The sequence below is a fragment of the Sus scrofa genome, chromosome 17, assembly GCF_054392235.1.
Source record: "Sus scrofa isolate SSC_HxYL_T2T_F1_AM1 chromosome 17, Sscrofa_HxYL_maternal_Yorkshire_Landrace_v2.0, whole genome shotgun sequence".
Taxonomy (NCBI): domain Eukaryota; kingdom Metazoa; phylum Chordata; class Mammalia; order Artiodactyla; family Suidae; genus Sus; species Sus scrofa.
The window spans coordinates 20,082,977-20,105,667 of record NC_139399.1 but is presented as its reverse complement, the minus strand read 5'-3'; the positions used below and the strand labels follow the sequence as shown (position 1 = coordinate 20,105,667).

General features: G+C 41.5%; 1 protein-coding gene and 1 long non-coding RNA gene across 13 annotated transcripts in view; both read right to left on the bottom strand.

The window, feature by feature from the left end:
- The window catches only part of PSD3 (pleckstrin and Sec7 domain containing 3), a 626,723-nt gene that overhangs the window by 205,613 nt on the left and 398,419 nt on the right, over window positions 1-22,691 (bottom strand). The gene's annotated exons all lie outside the window — the stretch shown is intronic.
- On the bottom strand, window positions 664-4,310 carry LOC146395156 (uncharacterized). The gene is made up of 2 exons (XR_014832768.1): window positions 2,981-4,310; window positions 664-1,959 (listed from the first exon to the last, which is right to left on the bottom strand). It is a non-coding gene; the product is annotated as an uncharacterized LOC146395156 (long non-coding RNA).

The window sequence follows — 22,691 nt, the reverse complement described above, 5'->3', positions numbered from 1 at the left end:
CTTTCTGACTTCACTTACCATGAGTCTCTAGTTCCATCCATGTTGCTGCAAATGGCATTATTTTGTCCTTTTTTATGACTGAATAGTATACATACCACATCTTCTTAATACATTCATCTGTCAATGGACATTTAGGTTGTTTCCATGTCTTAGCTATTGTGAATAGTGCTGCAATGAACATAGGGGTGCATGTATCTTTTGGAATGAAAGTTTTGTCAGAATATATGCCCAGGAATGGGACTGCTGGATCATATGGTAGTTCTACATTTAGTTTTCTGAGAAACCTCCATACTGTTTTCTGTGGCATTTGTACCAATTTACATTCCTACCAACAGTGTAAGAGGGTTCCCTTTTCTCCACACCCTCTCCAGCATTTGTTGGTTGTTGACTTGTTAATGATAGCCATTCTGACTGGTGTGAGGTGGTACCTCATTGTAGTTTTGACTTGCATTTCTTTAATAATAATGTTGAGCATTTTTTCATGTGCATGCTGTCCATCTCTATGTCTTCTTCGGAGAAATGTTTATTTAGATCTGTCCATTTTTTGATTTGGTTGTTTTGTTTTTTCGTTGTTGAGTTGTACGAATTGTTAGTATATTTTGGAGATTAAGCCTTTGTCAGTTGCATCATTTGCAAAGATTTTCTCCCATTCTTTGGGTTGTCTTTTTGTTTTTTTAATGGCTTTCTTTGCTGTGCAAAAGCCTTTGAGTTTAATTAGGTCCCATTGCTTTATTTTTGTCTTTATTGTCATAACACTAGAAGGTGGATCAAATAAGATGTTGCTGTGATTTATGTCAAAGTGCATTCTGCCTATGTTTTCCTTTAGGAGTGTTATATTATCTGGCCTTACATATAGGTCTTTAATCCATTTGGAGTTTATTTTTGTGTATGGTGTTAGAAAGTGTTCTAATTTTATTCTTTTACATTCAGCTGTCTGGTTTTCCCAGCGTCACTTATTGAAGAAACTATCCAACTATTTTTGATTACTTTTCACTTTTGCTTCAAATTAGTTTTCTAAGTTTGGTTTAGAAGGGGTATGGATTTCAACTGGACAATTTTTAGGCACCGTATTAAGAAAAGTTATCCCAGCATTTGTCTCACATGTTACCTTCAAACACTGGTCTCCCTCAGAACAGTTGGCACTTACTCTGGGCCATGAGTGAAATGAGAGCACTAAGAAAAACCATAAATGCTGTGCTTGGGGAAAATCCTTCATATCCCTGTCTCAGGTAACAGAAATAAATCCCTGCTAAACCTTCCCAGTGTGGATGTTGCTAATGCGATTTTTCTTCATAATGTTGCTACCAAGCATCAGACACTGTTTCTACCCAATAAAAACAACTCTCATTATTTAACTCATACATTCATTTCCTCTTTCACTAAAATAGCAAGACCTAAGTTCCATGGAGAATAGAAGAGAAAGTATCATAGCAAAAAAGCTTCCCTTTCTCTCAGAAAGGCCTCATCTTTAGTTCTAGTGCTTGACTTTCAAAAGAAAGAAACACAGTAAGATGCTGTTTCTTTTCTACTTATAAGTAGTATGTTTTTTCCATACCACTTCTTTTGAGAATGTCACTCTGGAACAACTCTGAAAACCACATTCATCCCACCATCACAGGACAAAATGAGGACCTGGCATTACAGGGATGAAGAACATGATATGAGCATCAACCTCACCATATTTTCATCTGTGAATACGTCTCTCTCCCTGGCTGAGAAACGGCAAGTTTCTTCCAATGAGAACACATCTCTGGGAGTTCCCACTGTGGTGCAACAGAGATGATTTTGACTAGTATCCATGAGGATGCAGGTTTGAACCCTGGCCTGGCTCAGTGGGTCGGGGATCCGGTGTTGCCATGAGTCCTGGTGTAGGTCACAGACGTGGCTTGGATCCCGTGTTGCTGTGGCTATGCTGTAGACCAGCAGCTGTAGCTTCGTTTTGACCCCTAGCCTGGGAACCTCCATATGCCAAGGGTGTGGCCCTAAAAAGCAAAACAACAACAACGACAAAACACCTCCCATATTACAACTAATAAATCATCTAGCTTTGATCTCTGTCACTGTGCGGAGGAAATGCAAAACCCCTGTATATATGCATATTAACAAGCCCACTATAGTTCACACCTGAACTGGCAATGTCATCTTTAGCAAAGCCCACCCTCAGTACCTTTGGGAAAGAAAAAGAAAAAGGACACCCTGCATCCATTGTCAAATTCCCTGGCCTCTCATACTCCCTTTCATAAGCACTTAACAATCACGTCCTGTGGGCCAGATCTCATGCAACACGTTAGCCTCTGTCCACAATTCACAAGTAACACCCACTCGCCTAGGTGCTAACAACCAAAAACGTCTCCCAAACCTTGCCAAATGTCTGGGGCAACCCTGTCTCAGAAATTAAGAGTAAGTAGCCACCATTTTTCAGAAATTCAAACTATAACTGAAACAAAAGATACACATACTTGAAATATGCTTGAAAACACCGGCAAAAGTACATAAATAGCCTATAATAGTATTGAGGAGCTGCAGAGATGGTAACCAAGCAGAAATTCACATGTACCTACTTATAAATACTGAAAACGGTATTTATTTTTAAATGAAACTAAGGAAAGAGAGTTTGCTCCTAAAAACTATTCCCCTCTGTCTTCTCTAGAAAACTCTCTTCTCCTACCAACCCCTGCCCCGAAACCCCTATTTATCACACAGTAGAACATGTATGTTGACTACTGATTACTGACCTAAGGAACTGTGTCACTGATGATGATATAAGACTGGAAACAGAGCTTTTGTTTTGTTTTGTTTTGTTTTTGTTTTTTTTGTTTTTGTTTTTTTGCCATTTCTTGGGCCGCTCCTGCAGCATATGGAGGTTCCCGGGCCAGGGGTTGAATCGGAGCTGTAGTTGCCAGCCTACGCCAGAGCCACAGCAACGCAGGATCCGAGCTGCGTCTGCAACCTACACCACAACTCACGGCAACGCCGGAACCTTGACCCACCGAGCAAGGGCAGGGATCGAACCCGCAACCTCATGGTTCCTAGTCGGATTCGTTAACCACTGCGCCACAACAGGAACTCCGGAAACAGAGCTTTTAAGGTGGCCTTGATATATATGATTCTCTGTCAATTAAGAAAAGCTGGATCTCTTCTATCCAGTCGTGGATCAAACATAATCCCAGTTTTTTCTTTTATTAAACTGTTTGGGAGAGTTTGAGAAAAGGAACTGCTAGGCAGAAAGACAACAGGAAAAATGATGAATATTAAAAGTACAAAAAACTGATAACAACAACAAAAATACCACCTTGCGCTTTCAAAGATAATTGTTTATAAAAGCTGATACAAGGACCTCAGAACAAGCATTCGTTCTGTTCGGGAACAGCGGATGGGAACTGTCCACCTGGAACAGGCATGATGATAACTGTTTGTGTGAGTCGTCTCACAACACAAGGTCCCGATAAGGATCACGGTGTTACAGCGGAAAACTAACCGGGAGAATTTGGGAGGGGCGGAAAAGAGGGAGGAGATGCCAGCCCATAAGATGTCCTGCCAACCTCCCAGAAACCTCTGAGCTGGAATCCACCTTGACTGAGAGGTGCCCATGCCACCAGGAAGGGCCCTGAGTCAGACAGACCAAACAGGGTATGAGCAAGATGACTAGCCAGAGAGAACCTGGAAACTAACCCCCATTCCCATAACATCTGAGACCACGAGCCACGCAGCAGAGCAGTTCTCCTGGGTTCCCTCACCTGCTGCTCTCTGCCCAGGGCACCCCTTCCCAACAAAGTCTCTTGCTTTGTCAGCACGTCTGTCTCAGACAATTCATTTCCGAGTGTTCGACAGGATCCCACTCTCAGGCCCTGGGATGGGTCCTCTTTTGTGCAACAATGCTCCTCAGGAAATTAAAAGTCATACATTGAAAAATCGTTTCAGATCCTTCCAGAAATTTAAAATAAAAGTAATAACTACCTTATAAGTTTTTCTGGGAACACTTATAATCTGAACAGAAAAGAAAGGTACACTGCAAACTCTCTCTGGATGATCCTGGCCTTTGTTTTACTTCTTAAATCTCGGATCTGGAGTTCTTGCTATGGCGCAGCAGAAATGAATCTGACTAGGAACCATGAGGTTGTGGGTTTGATCCCTGGCCTCGCATAGTGGGTTAAGAATTCAGCATTGCCGTGAGCTGTGGTGTAGGTTGGCGCTTGGATCCTGCGTTGCTATGGCTGTGGCGTAGGTCAACAGCTGCAGCTCTGGTTCAACCCCTAGCCTGGGAACCTCCATATGCCATGAGTGCGGCCCTAAAAAGAAAAGAAAAAAAAGCTCAGATCCTTCTGTTTTATTCCTTGTCATCAGCTACTTCTGAAGTCTGAGAAGTGAGAATGCTCTAATCTCATACCAAGAAATTTACTCTTTAGAGGAAATCAGTGATTTTTTTAATTGATCTTCTTTTGAGAGAGAGGAGTGATTTTTTTTGTCTCCTGTAAACAGCTACATGAAATCAGTATCACTGTGTACCCCAGAGAAATGACCTCTTGGGGCATTTCTGGAGACACAGAATCTGCTCCAACTGAGGACAAATATAAAGCTGGTAAAGAACAAAATGAGAAACAGTTGCTAAAGAATGTTTAACAAATTTTTACCAAAACAGAAAACACTTAGCAGCTAGCAGGTCCCTCAGAAATACAGGATCATGGATGTACTAGGACAAACAGTAACCAGATACGAGAAGAGAGGGGAGACTGACAAGATATAAAAATCTCATCCCTTTATCTATTGCTCTGCAACAAGGTGCCCCAAAGTCAGTGGCTTATACCACGTACTACTGTATCTGCTCCTGACTCAGGATGTGCAGCCAGGCACTGCAACCTCTCTGCCCACTGTGCTGGCTTCTGGGGCCTCACTCCCAAGTCTGGGAGTGGTACTGGTCACAAGTGCAGAGCCTCGGTGCTCCCAGGACATGCCTCCCTGTCCAGCAGGGGTGCCTGCACTTCCTTCCTTACACAGGGGCTCAGAAACTGCCCCTTCTTAAGGTAAGTGTCACAGTATTACCTCTGCCACATTTTTGGAGGGACAATTCCAGCCTCTCATGGGTAGGACAGCATGTGCACACAAGGCCAGGAAGAACTACAGGTGACCATCTCTGCAGACGATCTACCACAATCCCCAGTACTAGAAACCACAACAACACAGAGGAAATCAAGAGAAAGGAAATAGAAGAAGATCAGAATTAAGTGCCTTTATTACCAACACACTCCATCTCCTGCCCTTGCCTCCTCAACGAATAAAAAATAGAAAAGAAGGAACAGAATGGAGGATGCAGTACAGACTACACCTTCAGAGAGAGCAACCTTGATCACAATATCTGATCAGGATTCTTTAAAAATATATAGAGAGGGAGAACAAAAGAACGAGATTATAGAACCACCACCGAATCTTTCAGTACTTCTGGCTAAATGCACACTTTATGGAAAAGGATACAAGGAGTGTAGGCCAGGGATCGAACACATGTCTTTATGGATACTAGTTGGGTTCATTACCACTGAGTCATGATGGGAACTCCAAAGCTCTTTTTTTTTTTAAATGAGAAGTTCTATTTCCTAAGTGTCATGATTTTAAAAGGTCAAAATTTCTAACATATCTTTATAGAAGAAAGAAACACTGGGACATCCTCAGCTAAAAAAGAAAAAAGAAAACTCAAGGTATCACACTCCCTGGTTTCAAACTATACTACAAAGCTACAGTAATCAAAACAATATGGCACTTGCACCAAAAAAAGACACACAGGTCACTGGAACAGAATTGGGACCCTAGAAATAAATTCACACATATATGGACAATTAGCATAAGACAAAGGATCAAAGCACACACAATGGAGAAAGGGTAAAATCTTCAATAAATGGGATTGAGAAAAAGGGACAGCCACGTGCAAAAAAAAAAAAAAAAAAAAAGAAACTAGACACTATCTTACACCATATACAACAATTAACTCAAAATGGATTTGAAGACGTGAATATAAGCCTTGAAACCATTAAACTCCTAGAAGAAAACATAGGCGATATATTCTTTCACATTGGTCTTAGAGATGTTTCTTTAGATTTGACTCCAAAGGCAAGGAAGACGAAAGCTAACAACAATAACAAATGGGACCAGATTGAAATATAAAGCCTCTTCAGAGAAGGAAACTATCATCAAAACAAAAAGGCAACCTACTGAATGAAAGACGATATTTGCAAATCATATATCTGATAAGAGGTTAATATCCAAAATATATAAAAAACTCATATACTTCAACAACAACAACAAAAACAACCTGATTAAAAAATGGGCAAAGGATCCAAACAGTCATTTTTCCAAAGAAGACATAAGATGGTCAACAGGTACATGAAAAGACATCCACTATCGGGGAGTTTCAGTTGTGGCTCAGTGGTTAACGAACCCGACTAGTAACTATGAGGTTGCAGGTTCAACCCCTGGCCTTGCTCAGCGGGTTATGGATCTGGCATTGCCATGAGTTGTGGTGTAGGTCACAGATGCGGCTCGGATCCCACGTTGCTGTGGCTAGGGCGTAGGCTGGTAGCTACAGCTCTGATTCGACCCCTAGCCTGGGAACTTCCATATGCTGCAGGTGTGGCCCTAAAAACACAAAAGACAAAAAAAAAAAAAAAATTGTTCATATCACCAATTATAGGGGAAATGTCAATCAAAACCACAGTGAGATATCACCTAATACTTGTCAGATTGGCTATTATCAAAAAGACAAGAAGAAAAAGATAACAAATGTTGGAGAGGGTGTAAAGAAAAGGGAACCCTTATACACTGTTGGTGGGAATGAAAAGTTGTGCAGTCACTATGGAGAATACCTATGTAGATTCCTCAAGACTACCATGTGAACTAGCTAACCCACTTCTGGGTATCTGTCAGAAGAACAAGCAAACTTTTAATTGAGAAGATATATGCACCCTTATGTTCACTGCAGCATTGACAATAGCTAAGATATAAACACAATCTAAGTGTCCATCAATGGATGAATGGATAAATAAAACGTGGTAGACACATATAATGGAATACTACTCAGTCACAAGAGAAGAATGAAATCTTGCTATTTGTGACAACACGGATGGATCTTAAAGTCACAGGCTAAGTTAAATAAGTCAGGAGTTCCTGTAGTGGTGCATCGTAAATGAATCTGACTAGTACCCATGAGGATGCGGGTTGGATCCCTTGGCTCACTCAGTGGGTCAGCAATCTGTATTGCCATCAACTGTGACATAGGCCGCAGATGCAGCTCGGATCCCGTGTTGTTGTGGCTGTGGTGTAGGCAGGGAGCTGTAGCTCCGATTCGACCCCTAGCCTGGGAACTTCCATATGCTGCAGGTGCAACCATAAAAAGCAAAAATACATACATAAATAAATAAGCGAGACGGAGAAAGACAAATACCATATGGTTCCACCCAGATGTGGAGTCTAAAATAAAATACAAATAAAACAAACTCACAGATACAAAGAACAGATTAGTGGCTAACTTAGGGGAGAGAGGTTGGATGGTGGGCAAAATGGGTGAAGGGGACATCTGTGTGGTGACGGACTGTGACTTGTGGTGGTGATCACAGTTTGAAGCATAATGCCGTACAATCACAATGCTGTACGATCATATATGTTACATGTCATTTTATGTATGTACGAAGTATATATACATATAGGAAAGAGAGATGGGAGGGAGGGAGAGGAGAAAGAGGGAAAGAGAAACACAGAGTATCCTGTAGACGGGCAGCTGCCTCTTTCCAGTACCAGAGTGCAGTGCTACAGAATGCCATCTCCTCTTAAAACTCCAATCTTTGTGTACAGGAAACAGTGGTATTACTCATGCATGACTTTTGCCAAAAAGTGGCCGGCAGATGGGTTCACATACCGAAGTGGCAATGTGATGAGATTATCCTGAGTCCCAAGAAACTAGTACAATGGCGCCTGGACATAAATTTCACTGGATAAGAGGGGCCTCATCACTTTGACAGAATGTGGACAAATGAGCCCTGCTACAGTGACATCTACTCATTTCCTGGTTTGCCATCATTTCCCCCTATTCTCCTTAATAAAAACAAACAAAAAGCATATCTTTCTTCCACCACGGATAGATGCTAATCTTAAACTAAGTCTTAATTCCATTCTGTCTCAGGGGTATCCTCAATTTAGCAAGAAAGCTTTGAAGCCTACACATCATTCAGGACCAACAGAAGGAAATCCAAATCCAATTATGGGAGAATGCGAAAAAGACAAGGGAGCAGAAAAGTCCCTCAAATAGGACCACACAAGGGGTTAATTACCAAGACTGATTACCACAGATGAAAGAAAGAGGAAAGTGATGCTTGTTTTGCTGCCTTTTAAATACAGACCTCTAGGCTAAGCCAGCACTTACTTAAATTCTACAGGCATTAAAGTCTGTAACATACAAGGCACCGAGCTAAATAACTGTAACTTGGGGGCCTGGATAATTCTTCATATTGACAAACATCAATCCCCAATGTAAAAGGCAAAAGTCAAAAGATCACTCAACTTGGAAGCAGAAAAACCAAATTTGAATCCTGGCTCTGACTCTGTATAACCCCTTGTACATTAATCTTTCAAAGTGCAAGTTTCCTTATCTAATAAAAATATGGATTAAAAATATCTTCAATCATTGAGTTGCAGACTATGTGGGTTCAAAGAAATAAGTAATTTATATGCCTGAAAAACAGTACCCAATAAATGTAAACTATATATAATTATCATCTTTTATACAGACGAAAGCCTCCAAATAATCAAGACTCCCAAATAAACGTCAGGGGGGGTTGTTTGTTTTTTGTTTTCTTTTTAAATAATGGGAAAGGTACAAAACCTGCAGATAGCAGATGAAGTTTCTAGGTCAGATTTTGCTCACTGGTTGGACATCCTGGTTCAGTCTTTTCTCTCACCGAGTCCTCAGTTCAGTGTTTGGTGAACTTGAACTTACACGTGTCACTACTGGGGACACAGCAGTGACCAGCAAAAAGCAGGCCCTGGTCTCACGGATCCTTCCGATCATGGAAAGACATCAAGGGAACAGTGCACAGTGCTGGGGGCAGGGTCACCTCTAAAATGAGGTGACTCAGGTATCTTCAGGCCCCCTCCCACCTTAAGCTCATGAATCTATGACTGTAAAAACAAAATTGACAAAAAGAAAGGAAGATCGCACTTTCTCATTCTGATATTTTGTAGGTGTTAAATCATTCTAAAACTAAAAATCAAAGGCTTTCAAGGAAAAGCAGTGTCATTACAAAGTCTTTCTGTACTACAAAAGCCACAGTCCTCATTTGAGATGAAAACTTACATTCTGCTGTTAAAGGGAAACTTCTGCTGTTAAAGGGAATATCTGATCTTTGCATCAAAGACCATGCTTTTCTCTATACTCCTAAAACCAGTCATTTAGAGGGTCATACTGACCACCAAGCCTTAGCATACACATCACAACTGATGGCTGCGCTGCTCACAACACTGGTTCAGAAAACTATGCTGAACTTGCAAACGGGCCACAGACAGCCCCAGGCAGACGCGCTGTCCTCTGCGCTGAGAGTCACAGAGGATAAAAAGGCTTCATTTGCAGCCCGTATACTTTATATTCTGTTATCAGTCATATAAACATATCTGAAGCTAAAAGCAATCAGATTGAAAGTAGGGTCTACGAGGTCAATTTTGCTCTGAAATGTTTCTATTCCCTTGAAGCATGGTTTTTACTACCAATCTTGAGTGGATAAGACTTATACAGAAAGACTGACCTTTCAGAATGACTCAGACGAGGACTAAGGAATAATATTCATAAAGAGTTAGAATCAATACAGATGTTCAGGCTGGTGAAACTGAGAACACAAAGGATTATTGGATATTAGCAAGGGTTCTTCAAATGATTTTTCAACGTTGTGGTAAGAAACTTTGAGTCAACTGAAGAAACACTTCTCTGAATAATAAAATTATGTTTTAAAAAATCTATTTGGCAAATTGAACAAAGACTGGCAGAATTCATTAAAAATATTCTTTAAAGAATAAATAAAAATAAAATTAGCACATAAATTGTTTTTATGGAAAGCAACTTCTGAAATACTTGATGTTTCTTTCTTTTTTTTTTTTTTTTTTTTTTTTGCCTTTTCTAGGGCCACTCCTGCGGCATATGGAGGTTCCCAGGCTAGGGGTCGAATCGGAGCTGTAGCCCCCAGCCTCATGCCAGAGCCACAGCAATGCGGGATCCGAGCAGCATCTGTAACCTACACCACAGCTCACGGCAACACCGGATCCTTAACCCACTGAGCAAGGGCAGGGACTGAACCCGCAACCTCATGGTTCCTAGTCGGATTCGTTAACCACTGTGCCACAATGGGAACTCCCTGAAATACTTGAGGTTTCTTAAAACAGCATGTAATTATAACAAATCTGAGCTCATCTCCTATAATCTAGTTTACCTGTTTAACTATAAGCATAAATTTTATTCCCTCCATATAATTTCTTCACCCTCAACTTCCACCCATTGGAAACAAGGGTAATTGAAGGGTCACAAGGCTTAAACTCTAGAATTCTATGAAATGCATCAAGGTTCAGATCAGACTCTCCCAGACTTTTAGAGGACAGATGAATGAATAGAACCTAAATTCCTTTATTTTACATATGTATGCATGTATATTTATACGTATCACTATAAAATGTAAAGATCAGTTTCTTGCGCAAATTCACTCACTAGTATTTATGATTTAAAATAAATAAGAAATTCTTGGCCTTGTTATTACATTAGAAACAGGCCTAAGGGGCAAAAGACTTTAATTTGAATACATTAGGTTGGAATGATTGGTATAATTACTATTAGCTTACAAAGAATCTAAGAACTTGGTAAGATACTTAGAAGTCAGCGTTCTTCTTATATTACAGAAGAGAAGACCTCTACTGAAAGGCTAGGGAATACAGGTTCTTCAGTAAGATGCCTTCTATTACTCACATCCTAGCTCTGCCACTTGTGAAATCTGAGGCAAGATACCTACCAGCCCAGCTCCTTGGCTTGTTTCTTCTTTTTATCTGTAGAATGAAAATAATGGCACCTAGCTAATAGGATTAGTGCAAGCATCAAATGTGTTAATATATTTAAACACTAGAACCATGCTTGGTATATAAGAATTTGAAAATGCTAGGCATTATATCATTGTATTTATTAGTAGGTGCATCTATAGACCAGTGAGTGTTAGTAAATAATTAGCTATTTACTAAAACTAGAGACTCAGTTAAGAGCTTGAGAGGAAGATCATCACCAGAGGTCCTGGGATCCTTCCTCCATCAGCAGAATGTGTTCACTTCTGGGCAGCACACTTCAAAGAGGTGACAGCTACAGATTTTATCCCCAGAGCAGAATGAGAAGGTTCTTGGAATATGGAAATAATGTCAAAGAGACAAGAAATGGGGGGGGGTATTCTGCCCTAAGAGATAACCTGGCTGAATTGTAGAAGTGATCTTCAAACATCAGGAAGCTCATCAAATACATAAGGGATTAGATTTATTATCTGTTTCTCCAAAGGCCATTTTTTTTTTTTTTGTGGCCATGCCTGTGGCATGTGGAATTCCTGGGCCAGGGAGCGAACCTGCATCATAGCAGCAACCCAAGCCACTACAGTGACAACACCAGACGCTTAACCCAATGAACCACAAGAGAACTCCTCCAAAGGCAAATTTTTATCAGGAAAAACTTTTTTTTTTCTTTGCTATTTCTTGGGCCACTCCCGCGGCATATGTTGGTTCCCAGGCTAGGGGGTCTAATCGGAGCCGTAGCCACCAGCCTACACCAGAGCCACAGCAACGCGGGATCCCGAGCCGTGTCTGCAACCTACACCACAGCTCACAGCAATGCCGGATTGTTAACCCACTGAGCAAGGGCAGGGACCGAACTCACAACCTCATGGTTCATAGTTGGATTTGTTAACCACTGCGCCACGACGGGAACTCCTATCAGGAAAAACTTTTAAAGAATCTAAGATTCCCAATGATACTGAGGATTCTTTCAACATGAATGTTAACATAAAAACAAAAGGCTGCTTTTCAAATATCCAGGGATGATGATGCTGAGTGAGCTGTCAGACTAAATGGCATTAAAACATCTCAAAACTGCAGATTCTTAGAACTCAAAAGGGACCTCAAAATTAGCTAGCCTAGTGGCTCAGTCCATTAGAATCACCCAGGGAGCTGTAAAAACAACCCCAGTCCCACCCAGATCAATCAGAATGAGGGCTTTATGGGGACAGAGGCTGGCACTATTTTGTGATTTTTGCTTTGTTGCCTTTTAATTCTCCCAGATGACCCTAACACACAGCCATGGTTGAGAAACACTGTATTAGTTCACAAATGAGAAAATGAGGGCTCACTGTTAGAAAGTGATGGCACTCTCATTTTGAACTCAGGCATTCTAGTACATTACATCACTCAAAAAGTCTATGGCTTTATGGTACGTGTAAGACTGTGAGTCAGTCTTGCAGATATAGCTTCGAGGGGGATAACAAGTACATACTTTAAATTTTTTTCTTAAGGTACGGATTATCCTATAGTCTATTACGCCTTATCTAATTTTATAGCCACTGAACTTCAGTAAAAAAAGACGACTCACAGAACCAATCTCGTACCATGGGGTTAACTTGTAACCTTGATGTTGACCTTCCTGAACCTGTTTCCCATGGTTTGTGCACGTGTGCCCCTGCACGGAGCCTTAACACATGTTACTACTGCTGCTCCTTCTACTCAACTGGTGACCAAGAGAAACTGCTTGAACCTTTTTCTACCTACAGGTGAGAAATATTAAAAGCTATCTTTGCTTAATTTAAAGAGACTTAATCAGTGTGAGATTGGGAGAAGGACAGCAGAATGGGAACTGGGAAATGTGAATCCCTGACTAGGGGTTTCTGGCAAAACACAGTAAAGCCAATAAACCCAGACCCGAGTGTTCATTCCCTGCCACAGCGTCTGCATCACAGACATTAGTCACGACATCCTGCCTTTGCAGGATACATCTAATTGGAGGCACCCTGGCAGGGGGGACGCCATGGCAGGCAGGGGAAGAGTTAGCTTGACTCATCTCCATCCTGGTGTTCTCATCCACCCAAACCAGGGCCCTGAACAAGTCACTGTCTCCCCGAAACCCATTTTCTCCTTTGTCCTAGACAGTTCATCAGGATGGTCTCAAGGGTGGTCCCAACTCCACTGGGCTGTGATTAGAGAACATCTGCATTATCAAGATCAGTAGGGCTGATCTGTCAGGTTCCACTGTATACAGTTTCTTGCTCTGGAGACAGAACCCACTAGATGGTGTATTTGAATCCACACACCAACCCGTATTATAAAGGCTACCTGCCACAAATATCACACGTTAAATTTTGAAAACTCTAACCCTTATTAGAAATGTAAATTCTTCTAATTTACACAGGACCATCCTACAGGTTAAAAGGCTGATTATGCCTTTAATGAACTGATCATTTTCCAGAAATGGTTTTCTTGGATTGCTAAAAAGCAGACAAAATTAATCTCTGCTCAAAAATAGGAAATCTCTAACCACCCTCTTCCAAATTTTTTTTTCTGAAATTGTGTCTTTTAATATACATGTAAGATTAAAACTACTCTAAGGAATGATTTTTTTTTTCTCCTTTTAAGAAGATTCCTAGGCACCTACGCATCACAGATTATTCAGAACAGCTCAGAGTAAATGCTGGCTTTACCTGAGGATTTAATTAATAAACAAGTTCAATGTTCAAAAGTCATTTTGGAAGGCACATATGGAAAACTAGGGAAAATTCAAACAGATGAAAATTAGTAATAAGTATCTTTTAGAAAATATCAAGCAACTGAAAAACTCATTTAGATGAAAACTATAAAGAGTAACAAGGAGGCACATGATTCCCCAGCAGAAATAAAGACTTTAGGCAATAAACAAATTCTTGTGGAAGAAAGAAGACTAGGAATATATAAGAGGAAAAAAATGGGTGTTCTAATGCTTAATTATTAGGTACAGGCTCACTGTTGAAATACCACGAGTATTTCAAGAAACAAAGGGCTGGGCCAACCTGGAAAACATCAACGGTAAATACAGTGCATTCGTTTGAACTTCATGGTGAACCATAAAATGTCCTAAAACATCTGGGCTCTATTATAGGGTTGAAAGTGAAGAAGAGGATTATCTACTTTGAAATTTATTTTTTAAAACCACATTTTTCATGTGTATAATAGTCGACAGATAAGAGATCCATTTTACAGTGCCTTTCACTATTAATAAACATGGTCACAGAACTCAAAAGTTATTCCATTTTTTTTGTAGCAAAATATACACCAAATATTTTTAAAGGATATGGGACTAGATGAAGTTAACAGCATCAGCTAATTTTAGAACACAGGTTCTTTCCCAAAGAAATTTCAAGACACCACTCAAAATGCAACATCAAATCTGGGATAATAGATGCTTGGTAACTTTCTTCCTCATGGAAAAGCTCAGAGAAACGACAGCACAAGGTATTAGCTACCAGCCAGATGTGGAAGAGGAGGGAGGTGGCCAACCTGCAGGAGGGGTCCTCAGGCCACCCCCACGGCTGAAGGCCATGCAATGGCTCTGGGCTGACTCATCCACACAGTGTGCCTCTGCTTCCCTGTCTTCTGTTCTGAACGCTGACCTCCAGCGGGCCCTAAGCTCCTGCCATGTTAACTCAGCCTGGATCCCCCATACTGCATCCATGAGCAGCAAGTTTTAGCAACCCAGGCATTCTCTCCTCCTCACCTTGCCTCAACAGTATCCTTGTTTTCCACTTCACTACTCCTCCTCAATCCTGACAGCTTGCAGTGACCTTCTCTTGCTACAGAGACAGAAATGCCTTGGTGTTTCATGGGTAAAATTCTCGAGCAGAAGGCGGCACACCTTGAGTCCTGGTCTTTAGGGCCCTTTTAGCAATCAAATCGCAGCATTCCTATGACAGCAGGGAGACTCAACGGGGCCCTAAGCAAGCCTCACCTCTTCTCTGAACCAACCCCCAAGAGCTCCTCAGTTTTCTCATCTGAAAATTCAGGGATATCAGACTAGGTCACCTTTTAACATTACCTCCAGCTCTTAAAAAAACAAACAAACAAACAAACAAAAAACCCTGCTCTTATACTTAACTTCAGAGCAACAACACAGCCAGACACCTAAACCCCCAGAAGTCACTCAGAATTTCCCTCACTCATCCCCAGACTCAAGTGAAGAAGTTATTACCTCCACCCCTGCCACTGCCTCCGATTCCTCCTGATTTTGCTTCGATATCACCTCTACTTTCCCTGAGATGCTGGCTCCCACGGGCTCTGGCACCTCTGCCCACCCCCAAGCCCCCAACCCCGCTGCGTCTCCTGAGTATGAAGCAGCTCCAGCGCCTCCCTGAGGGCGCAGGGCTGACCTCATTCTCCAGAGAGATGTTCTACACAGGGAACAATGAATGACGGGATGAAAGGAAGGGTGAAAACGCATTAAAATGTTCACACCCAAATACATTAAGGAAGTTCTCTACTCTCTGTTTGTTAAATTGTAGAAAATGCTGAGCAAGAAGTAGATTAGGACAAATGAGGTGGGGGAAAGGCTTACTGGTACTTGTGCTAAACATTTTGACATATGCAATCTACTTTAATCCTTATAACAACTGTTCAAAGGAAGTCATGTTATCTCCACTTTACAGCTGGAGAAAGGAGCCTGAGAAAGCTTCACTAATTCTCCTAGTGTCACAAGCCAGGAAGTCACCTGAGACCATGTGACTCCAAGGGCCCAGTGCTCTTTCCCCAGCTTGTTACTGCCTGATCTACCTTCAGCGCTTGAGCAGAGCCCACTGCAGCTCTCTGGTTTTATCTGATAAGAAAATCCTAGAATTCAAGAAACTAAAGTATTTCGGAAGGTATGGACAACTCCAAGACTGGAGCTGTGCTATCTGTGTACATCTGCAGAGATGACAGTACTACAGCAGGGGCTTCAGGGTACTGCCTCCGACTTCATCATGAAAGGAAGATGCTCTGACATCACTCACCACAGAGGAAACAGTGAAGGCTGCAGACAGAAGAAAAAAGCAGCTGGAGTCCCAAAGGAAAATGTGGAACTTTTTGAAATCCAAATGATTTTTAAACAGCAGGTCAACTAGTACTGTATATTTAAACAAAAGCGTTTAAGGAAATTAGGATGAAAGATGCATAAAAACGTTCCCAAGAGTCAAATGAGGAGAATACGCTTTCAACGTTTTCACTTTTTTCCTTGGAAAGCTTTGGTGATTCAACTTTGAGAGGTCTATTATGGGGAAGACACGAAAAGGAATTACAAAAGTGAGATAAGAGAAGTGCATTTCAACCTCTTGCTCTGCTTTCTTGAATGATCTTCCCATATTCCTAGCATACACTTACTCTTGACATTTCATCTTAATTCTAGCAATTTTAGAAACCCTGTACAGCCCAAAACTGCAAACACAGATGGGTCTTATATCTGCTGCAGAGACCTCTATACCCTTAAATCAGAACAGCCAGGCTTAGGTATTTGTTGTGAGATGTGGAGTAGGTTGAAGCTGCGGCTCGGATCTGGCTTTGCTGTGGCTGTAGCTGTGGCCGGCAGATGCAGCTCTGATTCGACCCCTAGTCTGGGAACTTCCATATGCTGTGGGTGCAGCCCTTAAAAAAAAAAAAAAAAAAAGAAGAAGAACAGACAGGTTTGGCGCTCCAGCATTACAAAGAACCACAGTCACTGAAGCAAACATAAGGAAAAAAACCCTTTATAATCATAAGAAAAAACCCTGATGCCATAAACAAATTATGAATATAAGCAGATTTTGAAAATATGTAGTTTCATGTGTATTTCTATATAGCCTATCTATGCTATACATAAATTTAGATGGCTTTTGTCAAGATATTAGTGAATTCTGGCTCCCACTGTAACTCTGACTACCTAGGGGTCAGAAAGCAATTGATATCTATCCTATCTACAACTATAAGCCTGGAGAGTACATCATTTTGGTGTTCTACTCTAGGGTTTAATCATTCTAATGAAAATTACCAGAATTACTTACTTCTGGTAATTTAGGCCTTTGGTTATTTCTTATGAAGACAAATTGCTGGTCACACCCATTCTCACAATAACCTTTCACAGCCCAGAATTAGAGGGTAGAGCCATTAAGTTTGTCATTTTCCAAATTAAGAATTATGTTCCAGGTGATTGTGGATGTTGGCCAAGAGCAGGCCTTTTACTTTTCACTAAGACAGATGCCAAGTCATATGATCTTGGACACTTATCTAGAATGATTACCCAATTCTGTTTGCCTTAGCGATACCATCTTTCATTTCTTAATAATTTCCACTTAATAGCAGGCTTCTTTTAAAAGCACCCTGTATACTTCTTTAATTGCATACTTTATGGAAAGTAATCTTTAAATATTTAACTCAGAAAGTAGAAGTTGCCAAATTTGCTGCCCCCCAACACCACCACCATTAAACACATTAGTATCTAAACTCCAAGATTCATACATAGAAATTTTTAACAGAAATGGTATCATTTGATATTTAATGTTATGTTGTTTTCCCTTTATTCCTAGATAATATGAAGTATTAATAATTTATCAACCCTATATGCTAAGTATTATCCTAGGTGCTTTACTTGAGTTCTCCATTTAATCTTCACAGCCAGTCCAAAAGTTGATGCTATGATTATTCCCAATTTACAGATGAGGAAACTGATCAACAGGGAAAAGAAGAATAATTGGGCCAAGGAAGAGTCACAGAATCTGTGTTCTGTGTTGGAGACTGGACGAGAGTCCAGGCAGCCAAAGGGGGAGGGGCACACCCTCCACCCTTTCTCTTCACTGTGACATCCAGTCAAGTAAATGTAACGTTATTTGTTTTTTAGGGGCGCACCCATGGCACATGTAAGTTCCCAGGCTAGGGGTCGAATCGGTGTTGTGGCTGCCGGCCTATGCCACAGCCACAGCAACACAGGATCCAAGATCTGAGCCATGTTTGCGACCTACACCGCAGCTCATGACAAGGCTGGATATCCAGCCCACTGAGCGAGGCCAGAGATCGAACCCACTTCCTCAAGGATACTAGTCAGATTTGCTTCTGCTGTGCCACAGCAGGACCCCCAGGTGGTTCTTTTTAATAACTTAATTTTTACCTAATCCCTGACTGATAGACATCTATTATCTTTAATTTCTTGCTATTTATAAACAATGCTGCAATCAATGTCCCTGAACACACATCTTTATATATTTAAGTATCCAGTATCCTTTTAAACAATTTTAGACTTACAAAAAAGTTGTGCAAATAATAGAGTTCCTGTATACCCTCCACCCAGCCATCCCCTAATATTAACATCTTACATAACTGTACTATAATTATCCAAACCAGGAAATTAACATTGGTACAGTATTATTAACTAACCTACAGATCTTACTTGAATTTTTCCAGTTCTTCCTCTACTGCCCCTTTTCTATTCCAGGTTATCGTGGATCCTATGCTCTGTTATGTGGCTGTGTTCTCCTCGTCTCCCCCAGTCTGGGATGGTTCCTCAGTCCTTCACAGCCATGACACTCTGAAGAGGGCTTGTCAGCTGTATGTAGATCATTCCCAGTCTGAGTTTGCTTGGTGTTTTCTCATGCTCACACTGAGGTCAGGCATTTGGGGAACAACAGCACAGACGTGACTCTGTGCCCTTGTCCATGTGTCACATCACAGGCCTTGTGACAGCCACGTCTTACCACTGCAATATTAACTCTGATTCCTTGTGAAGGTGGATGTGCTAATGTCTACAATGTAAAGTTCCTATTTTTTCCCTTTGTAGTTAGCATCTTAGAAAAGATAACTTGAAACTATACAAATATCCTGTTTCTCCTCAAACTTTCACTCACGAATTTGACAACCCATCAGTGGACCTTATGTGCAAAAATTACTGTGGGATGTGCCTAACGGTGATATTCTATTTGCCTCTTTGTTTTTACACGTAGTAACTGAAATTCTTCTATAGGAAAAAGCTGTCCCTTCTGCACCATTTATGTATATATTCAGTGGACATTCGTTTTGCTCTAAGACTATCATTTCTTGCGCTCATTGCCAGCATTGGCCATTAGGAGCTCCTGCAGGCTGGCTGGGTTGCCCTCTGGCAGGCCATCCCCTTTCCTGAGCACTTTTATAGCTTTCTGGTACCACGAGATAATTCTAGACTCTCTTGTATTTTCCCTGCCCCAGACCAAGAACCAAACACTTCTCCAAGAAGCCCTGGCTCCTCTTCTGAAACTGTCAGCAGGCAGAGCCAGGAAACCTCTGTGTGAAGACTAACTCATCTCTGTATTTGTCTACACGACAAACACCATGAATGTATACGGGTAACTCTAACCCGGTCTAACACCACAGGTTCATTTCACCCTCCCTCCTTTTTTCCGATTTTAAGTTCATTCTCCTAGAGGGAGAAACCTGGCCCTTATCATGTATACGTTATGTGCTTATTTGTTAATCCTAGTATTAAAGTTACAGCTTCAGAATTCCAATCTCATGGTCTCCTTTGCACACAGGAAATAAGTGGAAGTTTAGAAACTTATCAACTTTTTAAGGTTGAAAAGTGCTCCTCAAATGCAAATATTGCCAAATAATTCTCTATTTCTTAATGATAATATCAAGACACCATAAATCTAAGTTTGGCCTTTTCATTAAAATTCATGTGGGTACCTACAGGGGTACAGACCTCACTTCCTGGAAGGTAACAGCACTGGAAGGATCCTTAGTGTAAGCTTTTTTTATTTATTTATTTTTGGTCTTTTTTTGGGGGGGGAGGGGCGGCATACCCACGGTATATGGAGGTTCCTAGGCCAGGGGTCAAATCAGAGCTGTAGCCATTGGCCTATGCCACAGCCACAGCCACAGCCACAGCAGATCTGAGCCATATCTGCGACCTATACCACAGCTCATGGAAATGCTGGATCCTTAATCCACATGCACTGGGTCCTGGGGTAAAGCAGTGACTCCACAGAGGCTTGGGCAAGACCTACCTACCGGTAACAGTGGGTCTTCTGGAGTGGGGGTTGGTTGTGGCTCACTGTGGGGGCAGGGACACTGGTGGCAGAGACTCAGAGCAGGGGATCGAACTTGCATCCTCATGGATACTAGTCAGATTTGTTTCTGCTGAGCCATGATGGGAACGCCAACAGTAAGCTTTTAATTACATATTACAAACAAGGAAAATGGAAGAACCTAAGAACCTGAAGAAATTATTTCAGAGTTTCTAAAGATCCCAGCCAGTGGGGATCATAGCAGAATGGCAGGTGAAGAAAGCTGGGCTTCCTCCGCAGGTGCCAATCAGCTCAATCAGCTGCTGCAGAAGCAATGAAGACTTCTCAGAATGCGGACAGCAAGCCCAGCAAAGAAACCCCCCTCCAGCAGGCCTCTAATCACCATGAGCAACACTTGAGGTGTGGGTACAAGGTGGGGAGAGGGACAGGAAGATAGGTCTGGAAAGACTCTGGATGTCTAGTGTGCACCAGAAGTTAAAAAGCAAAATACAAGTCAGCAAAGAAAAGCATAACTCGTTGATTTCTATTAAAAATATCACTTGGCTTTTTACCACCAGGCCTTCCCTTTAGAATTCTATTTTTCATATCCAGCTTTGGCAAAAAATACCAGCCACCTTGCTGGGTTCAGTATTTTAGCCCTTATGTACACATCCTTTAGAAGGGTGACTAAAAATGACCATAGGAAGTTATATCCTTTGTATTTTTTTAAAGGTTGACAGGAATTATTCTGAGGCTTTTTGTGTACAGACATGCTTGCCTTTCAAAAAGAAAAAGAAAAGTGTATATATAATCCTTTCTAACAGCTTATAAATGAACGAGGTAAAAAGGGAGATAAGTGGTACAAAGTAATGATGGCTATTAAAAAAAAAAAAGACCTTTCTGGCACCCATGGTCATCCTGGAACCATGGATTCCAGGAGGTTTGGCAGAACTCTGATATCTGTGGACTCTGACATGGACTTCATTTAAATAAATCCATGGACCATTAATGGACAAAAACATGAATCAACTTGTATTTTGGCATTCAAATTCTAGCTCTTTGGGAAGGCTCTGCACCATCTGTTGTGTGGACATCAGTGTGAGAAGCAGACAAGATGGAAGGGTAGCAGGACTCAAGCTCACCTCCTCCTACAAAAACACCAAAATCACAACTAACTGCTCAACAATCATAGGCAAAAAAAGACTGGAATCTACCAAAAAAGATATTATACACCCAACACAAAGACAAGGCCACATGAGACAGTAGTACTTCTGTGATATAATCAAATCCCATACCCACCAGGTGGGTGACCCACAAACTGGAAAATAATGATATTGCAGAGGTTCTTCCATAGCAGTGAGAATTCACAGCCCCGCAATCAGGGTGCCCATCCTGGGGGTCTGGCATCAGGAGGAGGATCCCTCAGAGCAATTGGCTTCAAAGGCCAGTGGGGTTTGAGTGTAAGAACTTCACAGGACTGGGGGATGCACTCTTGGAGAGTGCATACAAGGTTTTACATGCACTGGGTCCTGTGGCAAAGCAGTGACTCCACAGAAGCCTGGGCAAGACCTACCTACCAGTCATGGTGGGTTTTCGGGGGTGGGGAGGGGTTGGCTGTGGCTCACTGTGGGGGCAGGGACACTGATAGCAGAGACTTAAGGGAATAATCATTGGCATAAGATCTCCCAAAGTTCTCCTGGAGTTCACACTGAGACCTGTAGCATGCAGCCTCCAGTGCTGGGACGCTTCAGGCCAAACGAACAACAGAGAGGTAACACAAGCCCAACTATCAGAAGACGGTCTGTCTAATGTCATCCTGAGTTGACACCTGCCTCTAAACAAACCCCCTGACATGGCCCTGCCCATCAGAAAGAAAAGACCCAGATCTACCCACCAGTGGGCAAGCACCAGTCCATCCTACCACGAAGCCTGCATAAGCCCCTGGACCAATTTCATCCAACAGGTGGCAGAAACCAGGAGCAAGAGGAACTACAATCCTGCAGCCTGCAGAACGGAGACCACAAACACAGAAAGTTAAACAAAATGAGACAGCAGATAAGACGTTTCAGATGAAGGAAAAAGATAAAAACCCATAAGAACAACCAAGTGACATGGAGACAGGCAATCTACCTGAAAAAGAATTCAGAGTAATGAACAGTAAAGACAATTGAAGAACTTGGGAAAAGAATGCAGCAATGACTGAGAAGATATAAGAAATGTTTAACAAAGAGATAGAAGAGATGAACAATCCAGTAACTGAAATGAAAAATACATAGGAAAGAATCAATAGCAGAATAAATGAGGCAGAAGAAGGAATAAGTGAGCTAGAAGACAGATAGGTATAAATTATTGCTGGGGAACAAAATAAAGAAAGAAGGATGAAAATAAATGAGGACAGCCTAAGAGACTTCTGAAACAACATTAAATACACCAACATGTGCATCATAGGGGTCCCAGGAGGAGGAGAGAAAAGGACTGAGAAAATACTTGAAGGGATAATAGTTGAAAAACTCCCTAACACAGGAAAGGGAACACTCACTCAAGTCCAGGAATCACAGAGAGTTCCATACAGAGTAAATCCAAAAGACGCATATTAATCAAACTGACAAAAAGTTAAATACAAAGAGAAACTAGTAAAAGCAACATGGA